This window comes from Branchiostoma lanceolatum, chromosome 6 (genome assembly GCF_035083965.1).
Source record: "Branchiostoma lanceolatum isolate klBraLanc5 chromosome 6, klBraLanc5.hap2, whole genome shotgun sequence".
Classification (NCBI taxonomy): domain Eukaryota; kingdom Metazoa; phylum Chordata; class Leptocardii; order Amphioxiformes; family Branchiostomatidae; genus Branchiostoma; species Branchiostoma lanceolatum.
Window position 1 is genome coordinate 23370131 of NC_089727.1, and position 9954 is coordinate 23380084.

Sequence of the window (9954 nt, forward strand, 5' to 3'; positions counted from 1 at the left end):
AACATGGTATCAAAATCAACAAGTCTTTTATTCCTGTATTCAATAAAACAGTAAGTAACATTACTGAAAATCATTACAGATCCAGGTCTGTGTAGCACATCAAGAATAGAGAAAGGACGCAGAGACAAGGCTTGTTGAACACTGGACATGGGAGTCTGATGAGGCAGACTGTGACTACTCGATACTGGCTCTGCTCACTTCAACTGAAGTTCTCTCCGCTATTGCTGTCCTGATCTTCTGATTGCCGTGCCTCAGAAATCCTCCGTCTTTTTATTCAGTATTCAACAGACAGCTAGACAATGGTCCAGTACTCAAACCGCATGAAATAAGTCATTTCATGTGGCCTTATTCAACAACACATCGGATAACACGTTGTTGATAGTAATGGCATATCAATTAGACTAATTCCAATTACAAGTTTGGTAAGAGTGCTGCACTGTGTCTTCCTGTAAGTTGGAAATAAGGATCAAGCTTACTTGTACTAAGCTTGCATACACAATAATTGTACAATGCATTTGTACATTGTTCACCATTCCTACATGTGCAAATGCCTTTTTACAACATCAAGGACGTTTTTGCGATGGAACTGACTGATGTCTGCGCCTTATTGTCCCATTTTCGGTACATTGACCATTGCTGAAGGGTAAAAAATTATTGTTTTTATTTCTAAATGAGGCAAAATCAATAAAACTTATATGCTGACTGGCCTTACATAATATATACCAATCATATTGCTAATGAAGTGAGGCGAGAAATACCAAATGAGCAACGAACAGACGCAACCACCATATCAAATCAATTGGTGTGATACATAATCTTGTGTATCTTTTTCTACGTAATAAGAACTTTTGGTGCTTAATTTCTTCTCTTACCTAATCCCTCAAAACGTCAAAATCCCACGGCCGGAACACGTGACTGCAGCTGACGGTGTCCTTACTGACGACGTTCACTCCGGATAACATCCGATCTTTGGAGCAGAAAAAACAATCAGAGTGACTATGTTACATACAATAATATTGTATGTAAGGTAAATGATAAGTTGTATACAAAAAGAACCGAATTATGGACAAACACTTCATTGCTAGGTGGTTTTCCCTTCAATCCACATGTTTGTTCCTGAATGATATCTAGAAGAGTAGAAGACTTTGATTGACCTGTGACCTGGGTACTTATCTGGCACGGCAGGACGTTCAGTGGTTTGTGAGGGGACATTTTGGACAGGTGGCGAAGCACTGCCCCCAGCCTTCCGCCTGCCACTGATTGCATGTTGTCTAGTAACCTTTCCTGCGGTGACAGAAAAAGAAAAAAACAACCTTTCAATTCTGCTGCAGTACCATAGAGTAGTTAGGGGGCCTTAAATCAATCAATCAATCAATCAATCAATCAATCAATCAATCTATCTATCAATCTATCTACATGTATCTATCAATCTATCTATCTATTGAATATATAATGTAACTTACTAGTATATGTATCAAATTGAGCGGCTGACACCACCACCCCATATATCGGGCCCCCTCCCACTTTGCTATAGATTCATATTTAAAATTAAATGATATTTCCGTCGCCGCCGTCACACTTTTTAAACAACAGATCGGAGACCTCGTATCTCCATGAAATATTCTGATTATGCAAATGATTTTCAACTAGAGTTCCACGACCTCATACCTTCGCCGACTGATGTTAGCCTTTTCGAGTGAATGCTTATCACTCAGTATGTAAATAAGGTCCTCGATTGCATGAATTTCAAGTGATCCTTTTCTCTACACAAAACACAGCATTAAAGTAAAATCTTAGAAAAGAGGGCCATTGTAGCATTTCCTCATATATTATGTAAATGAGGCCATCATGATTTATGTCTGATAACGTCCACATTTGATTATCTCCCAAACGCCACAAGAATGAAATCCCATCATTAACCACTCTCGAATTGTATTATTTTGTCATAAATTATGCAAATTAGGTATTCGTTTGCATAATTGATATCTATCAATATTCCTCTCTTTCTCAGTTACATGTCACGTGTTTGACTACAATGGAATGCAAGGGTTTGTATACTTTTTCACATCACAGATCCTGATTTGCATGATTCTTATACGATCATGTAAATCATCACTCAAACTATGTACATCCCTACAAATCATGACGATCCGTCATCACCTTCTTGAGTTACTAGTATTCTCTTTCAAAGTTTAAAACAAACCCATACCTATACCTACACGAGTTCTCCCAAGAGTTATAAAAATAATCACTGTAAGAATATTTTTGCTTAATTGGTATCATAACTTTTATCTTTACTACAGAAAATAAGGCAATTTGTTGGCAATGTATTTGCTTCAATTATGCCCTTATTTTCATAGTCGACATATCAATCAGTTTTTATCAAACCTATACCTTCCAACAGGAAGAGCGTTAGATCGGAAGACTGCTGTGTTTAAATGCCTGTGTGACCTCCCTGACCCCAAAACAGAGCCCTGCACCAGGCAAGTAAAGTATCACATGTGTCCTCCAGGGACGTCTCACAGGGAGCCTGCTCCGGTAAACTAGGTCACCTGTCAGTGCAATTTAACCTGAATATATAGACTTAAAAATAGCAAATTGAAAGGGAATTGTAGACATTTCCTTATAAATTATGTTAATGAGGCCTTGTCATGCATGATTTTTGTCTGATATTGTTCACCTTTTTCTTAGCTTCCTAATGATACAAGAATGAAATTCCAATCATTTACTATTGTGGTATTTTCAATCAGTATTTTCTCATTAATTATGCAAAATAGGTAGCTATTAGCATTATTGGTATCTATCGATACCTCTCTCTTTTTCAGCTATATATGTCACATGTTTGAGAGTCCTATTTTGAAAGGCAGCAGATTTATAAACTTTCCTTGCTAATTATGCAAATTAGCTCCTGATTTGCATAATGAATATTCAATTATGTAAATCATTAATCGAGCTATCTATATACCATAAATCAAGACGATCCGTTGACCATAAGTCTAGTTATTCATGTCCAAAGGTCAAAACAAATAAATTAAAAACACCCGCTGCAGCTTCAAACAAGCCGCTAGAGGGCCCAAACGTGCACAACTTACTTCATGTGGCATGGACTATCTACCACACAAAAAGCATGACCGTAGCACTTGCAGAAAATTCGACCTCAAACTTTGAAGCTACACTGCAGTACCCAAAAAACCCGCTAGGAGGCCCATCGTCGAACTTGACCTTCCCCTTTAATAAATCTACCTATTCACTAAATTGCATGCACAACCATCACCAGCTTCTCGAGTTATCCTGTCAACAAACAAATACGCATACATAAACAGCCCACTGCAGTACCGCAGGAAAATGCCAGGTAACCCATTTTTGAACTTGATCTTTGTTTTCACAATCTCAACGTACCCACCAAAAATCATGCAGATCCATCATCAATACGTCGAGTTATGTTGTCTACATACAAACACACTAACAAAAAAAGTCCACTGGAGCACTTCAGGAAAACGCCAGGTTAACCATTTTCGAACTTGACCTTCGTTCCCACAACCGCCACTTACCTATCAAAAATCAGCAAGATCCGTCAAAGTTCTCTCGACTTATGATCTCGACATACATACGGACCCACTTTACAGCTGGCGTAACCGATAACATAACCTTACCGCGAATGCATACATTCCCGGCGAAGGTAATCAACATACTCTATGGTCCTCTATGCTTGGTCATGTAAACTTTAACTAACTTACATGTAGGTCACAGGTTGACAGTCAAAACATCTAACACTTAGAAGAATCATGAATAATAAATGCCATAAACTACATGTTACATGTATTTGAGTCATATAATGGAAAACACTGCAAATATACATTTTCCTCATCATTCATGCAAATTGAGTCCTAATGCGCATTATTTGCACTTCATTGTGCATGTCTCTGTCAAAGCTCTGTCTAAGCAAGGAGGATTAAAGTTTTAAACCTCCTTGGTCTAAGCTACCTGAATACTTAAATACCTTGGAAATCCGTGGTTCCTTTGTTCAGTTATTCTCGTTTAGGACATTTTGACAAAACGCCACTGCAGATCAAGAGCAAACTGCTAGGGGGCCCAAAGCTAAAAACCCAAAGGGGCGGGTATACAAGATAGATACAAGATACAAGATAACTTTATTGGAAATCGCAGTGTTGCCACTGAATTAAAACCAATTTACAAATATATCAATCAATCAGTCAGTCAATTTACAAACATGTCAATCAATTAGTCAATCAAAATAGACGGCGCAATACTGTCCGATATCTTGCGTATTCTTAAGACCTTAAAACTGGCATATTTAAAATAAGTGTATCTTGTTACATACAATGTTTGACACATTTACAGGAAAAAAACAAGTCACTGATCATACTTGTTGATAAGGCGGGTCATGTATGGAATGCAGGAGTTCAAGTACCGGTTAGTTTTTACTTTCGGACAGTTCAGTTTGTGATTGTTCCTTGTCACTCTGCCAGTGATCTGGGCCCTTTGTGGTGGTAGCCAGTCCCTAAACTCAGAGTCCATCAGGGATCTAGCGAACTTGAGACACAAATGTTCACGTCTGGTGGCGAGAGTTGAAAGTCCGAGGTGTTCAAGTGCATGTTGATAACCGGTGTAGCTGTTGCCCATGATGGTACGACACGCCCTTTTCTGCAACCGTTCTAATTGGTCAGACTGGCGCTTGGTCAGGCCGGAGGACCAGACGGGGACGGCATACTCCAATATTGGCCTGATGTAGCCAATATAGATTGCTACTAAGTCACATTGAGGTAGGTTGAACTTCTTCAGACGTTTGAGGAGGAAGAGTTTTCTGCCCGATTTCGCTAACATGTTGTTCACCTGTTTGTCCCAGTGGAGGTCGCTCTGGATGGTAAGACCAAGCACTTTAAGACTCGGGACGACAGCCAGCTCAGTATCGTCGATTCGGAGAGGAGGTGGTTGAGGTGGATTTCTGGCGAAAGTCACGTGCATGGTCAGACATTTTCCACCATTCAACAGCATGTAATTCCTTTGTGTCCACAGGTGCAGGTCATCAAGGGCATTCTGTAGGGTGGGAAGCTCGCAAAGTGTTCTTGTCTCCAGCAAGTTCATGTCATCGACATATTTCCAGACAGGATGGGTTGTGTCGCTTGCAGCATCGTCGATGAGGACCAAGAACAGAATAGGGCCAAGGAGAGTCCCCTGAGCAACTCCACACGACAATGGTTCCCAGTTGGACAGGGACTGGTGGTAGCGCACACGCTGTCTCCTGCCGGAGATGAAACTACACACCCACGGCACCAACTCTGGTCTTAAGCCCTTGGACAGGAGCTTGTCAACAACAGTGTTATGATGGACCCTGTCAAAGGCCTTGGAGAAATCCGTGGCCACAACTGTGCTGATAGTTGATGGGCGTTCAGCTTCCTTGAAAAGCTTGTCTGTCAGGTTTACAAGGGCGTGGTCAGTTGATCGTCCTTTCAGGCTACCAAACTGCCTCTGGTCGAACGTAATGTCGTCATGGATCCATTTGGTGACAAAGAACTCTGCGATCTTAGCAAACTGTGATGTCAAGGAAATGGGTCTCAACTGTTCGAGGTTGGCTGGTTGGGACTTGGGGACAGGAATAACCACTGCCTGTTTCCATTGGCTGGGAACTGTACCTTCTGAGTAGGAGGAGTTCAGAAGATGACAAAAGGGGGTACTGAGTTCACATGCAAACTCCCGTAGCACCTTAGGGGGGATGCCGTCCGGGCCAGGTGCCTTGTTCGTCTTGACGACCAACAGTCTCTGGTACACATCCCAGACATGGAGCGTGGGTAGCTGCTGTGATGCCGGGAGGAACGACGGTAGCTGGCAGGTGTCCAACGCAGAGAGGGCCTGGGATACTGCAGCGAACTTGGTGTTGATGATGTTCGCAACCGTAAAGCTGTCGGCTGTCTCCAATCCAGGAATCATAATCACACTGTCTTGTTTGGTTTTATTTACCATGTTCATAATTCCCTGGTGCCATCGTCGGGGGTCGGAAGTTTTAAGACTGGATACATGGTCCTTGTAGTAGGACTTCCTTGCGAGTGAAAGCTCTCTCTGTATACGGTTACGGTAGAACTTCCACACACCTGGGATATTCCTATGGAAAGCTCTTTGCCTTAAGGTCATCAAGACTTTGATGTGGGGTGTAACCCAGGGCTTGTCCGAACTGTGGGTTTTGATAGTTCTAGTCCGGAAGAAAGTATCCATGGCAATTTCCAGCGTCGTATGAAAGGCGTCTGCCTTCGCGACTGTACCAACCGCAGAGTATACTTCAGACCACTGGTGTGACGTAATCCACCTGCCGAACTCGAACATATCTGCTTCCCGCAGCTGCCGTACTTGCTTCTTTGTAGGCTTGACCTTGGGTCTGTTGCTCGGAGTCCAGAGGACACAGGAGTGATCACTGAGACCCAGCGGAGGCAAGATGTAGGGCTGTTCGTACAAGTTCTTCATGTTTGTCAGTATCAGGTCTAGCAGTGCATTTCCTCTGGTGTTGTTTCTTACCACTTGCGATAGATGACCGCTCCCTGGATTAGAAACCCTGCCAATCCCGATCCGCACAGCTTGGGAATTCAATGTGCTAACCACTAGGCTAAGATCTAGAGGTTCTATATAATAGTGGAGATTGATCCCCACTGTTACATTGAACAATTCTCCTTTATACATCACCAGCTACCTGACACCAAAGGATCAAGACCATAGCACAGTTCTGCTGAAGTACCAGGGTCACATTTCTAGGGGCCCAAAATCGACCCTGACCGTCGTCTTCCCAACACCTAACCCACAAACTCGTACCAAGTATCGTCATAATCCATCCAGAGGTTCTTGAGTTATGCTGACTACAAAAATCCGGAAACACAAACACACAGTGCACGTGACAGACACACACACACACAGACACACCCAAAACAAGAGTAGACTGTAGAGTAGAGTCTTCGGTCAGGTAGGATGTAACGTTACATAACAGTATCTCCATTTGTCATAATTTTGAGATAATTATCGATTAGCGACAAAAGGACAAGGTCTACAAACCCCCGTTTTTCTGAGGCACTGGTTTGTTGTGTCCAGCAGGAGTCAGGACTAACTTACGAGCCCGGTAACCGATGTTACAAACGACGGGCAACGTGCACAGGAGACAGGAGAGGGGCAAAGTACACGGACTATCCCATTGTGCGATCAGGGGGGTAACGTTCATCATTATGCAAAGAGAGTCTGTCTGATCTGTAAACTATGCTTTGTCTGCTGGTCACTCTCGCTTTCACTGTCACTCTGGTTTGAAAAATCCCTCAAAGTGATCATCATCTGACACGGTCTCGGCATCGCCGTTAACGTCTGTGGGTGTGTGCGATGTCTGTGGTTCCTCTACCACGTGCGTGCCGCTGACCGGTACAGGACCAAACCTGTTGGGTGGTAAAGTGAAGATATCTGAAAGAACGATGGACGTCAAAAGTTGTCAACTAAACTAGTTACCGGTGTAAACATCCGAGCTACATTTGGGTTGCTGATTTCATTAATGAATAGCTAGCTATAGTCTTTAAAAGCCGTCTATTGTTAACCAAGATAGCATACAGTACGTCACGTACAAACGGTCTAATTTTGGAGATGGTTGTGATTCTTTCTATCAACATAATCAAGGATGTTTTATCAAACCTGATGAAACCTACTTGTTTCAAATTTCGTTTGTATTCATTTTAGTTAAGGGGTTGTTATGTGAAAACACCAATAAAACAGATGTGTCCTTTCGTGGAGGGATCCCGCAGAGCTGTTTGACTAGTACTGGCGTATGTCAATCCAAACTCAGCGACAAAAACAATAAAACTACATCATTTCAGTCCCCTCACAGACGCCAGTTGGACAACTTCATTCACTCGCTCGGACCTCCCGTGGCAAAGTCGGACCCGTGACATAAATTCCTTCTGTGCAATGTAGAAATGTAATCTTAACACCCTAACAGCGCCAACGAGGTGCTTTGTAAGGTACATGTACTTTGTAAATCTCCGTTTCTTATAACGTACACGTAACACACTTGTGCAACATTTTGCCCCCCAAAATAGCAAACTTGCGTCTTGTTTTCAACGTGGTAGTTACTGCTAGCCTCTAACGTAACATGACCAGTTTACGTTCGATTTATTCAAAACGTTATTTATCCTAAAACCGCGCGGACAGAGCCAAATGTTTAACCCATGGGTAGAAATATTAGCTCTTCTAACAAGAAAATTCATGGTCTGTAAGTTTTTCTCCGCCTGTTTAACGACGTGCGAGCATGTACATTATTTATGCTGGGGATTATGGTGAAGAATTGTGCTAGGCTTACCCTTTATCGTCCACCTCAGTATTTTCCCTTCTAGCGCTATGCTGGAAGAACATAGACTGGAAAAAAATGCACAGTAACTGTCGAAAGTAGTCTGCAGACAAATGACAGTAAAGTCACTATGTTTGTCCCTCCGCTTGCCCGACGCGATGGAAGAAAACAATTTTAGTATTGTGAATTTCCCCTAAATCAGCAGCACGTGGTGTTCACGTGATAAACGCATGACCATGACGTTATGCCGTACAAAAATGTATCATCTGAGCGGGGGTCGCTAGGTTGTATCAAACCTTCCTAAAACTGGCAAGAGTTTCAAACCTCGAATCACCATGGATAGTCTGCATATCAAAGAAAGGTTTAACGTCAGCTACTTTTAAAAGATACTAGTTATCGTGTAAGTTAGAAAAACGTGATAAAAATACACGGTGTCGAATTACATATGAAATGAGTCATGCATGACGCTTCCGTGCAACTTGTTGATACTGGTTCAGGAGTTTATTCTGTTATGTCGCTGGACGTAAACCCCTTTAAATGTTTTGTATAAAAGAGAGGGATGGCTAAGGATCATACTTATGACGTTCTTTGTTTCTCATGAGAACAGGCTTTGGCATAATACACCGCGACATGTGGACATGACCCAATCTGGACGTAAACTACTCCTGCACGTAAATAGGTCATGTTACGTTACCAGGCTCCGCGCGATCCTGGGAAAATAGTAGAAATCGGCCAAAAAGAGTGAATAGTATACCAGGGGTAGTCCGCTAGCTATACAGTCCTCTATACAGTGAAGCTCAATAGGCGATGAGCTTCACAGTTTAGCGGATTACCCTGTATAGCAAAACAAAAACGACAGCTGTGAGTTACAGAAGTTTATTTTGTTGAGCTTGATCAGTTGATGTGACATAATTATAAGCCCACGATTTAAACCTATGGCTTCTTCAAGGCGCTCAGGTACGAGCGTGAGCCGACCCCTAGAGACTGGGACCAGGCTACACAACACCTATTAGGTTTCACGAAAAACTGCACCACAACATTACTTAATATGGATTTTGACTCAGAAGAAGTTATAGCAATGGGCGGCCGAAAAAAGCCCTAAAAACGGATGTCGCCTGAGGAGACATGCAAAATTTAAAAAGCAGACTAGACGAGAACCGGAGAACGTAACAATTTAGTTCAGAGAATGACCTGTTAACTTGTGAATTCCAGCTACCGAGGCCCTCCAAGTCAGATCGCTCCTGTCACTGTTCTTGTACGCTGTCACAGAGTGCAAGGTGGTTTATAATGCCTGTCGCCAAATTCTATAACTTCCTTTACCGTTTGAAGTAAGACGTTAACGTTCCTGATATTAAGATATGGCACATAAAAGGTGCCAAACTGTCTTTTGTAAGATCCCTTCGTTTTCCCATGATTCTACTGAAACCACGACACCCTTCAGCGCTTCTATCTGGAGCAGTCGTGAAAATTTCCTTTCTTTGTGTTTGAAGTTGTCTCTATTCTATTACTTGTCATCAATTAATCAGCATATATTATCCGAGTCAGCTTTCCTTTCAGTCATACTCATAGAATCCTCAGATCCCTCCCGCCACTCCAGAGGCGTTGCCAAAAAATACATTCTCACGAGA

At 42.3% G+C, this 9954-nt stretch overlaps 1 long non-coding RNA gene across 1 annotated transcript; it reads right to left on the minus strand.

Moving 5' to 3' along the window:
* LOC136437080 (uncharacterized) lies at positions 1–7196 on the minus strand. Its single transcript, XR_010756150.1, has 3 exons — positions 7057–7196; positions 1155–1284; positions 1–967 (listed from the first exon to the last, which is right to left on the minus strand). It is a non-coding gene; the product is annotated as an uncharacterized lncRNA (long non-coding RNA).
* Between the last annotated feature and the right edge of the window lie 2758 nt (positions 7197–9954).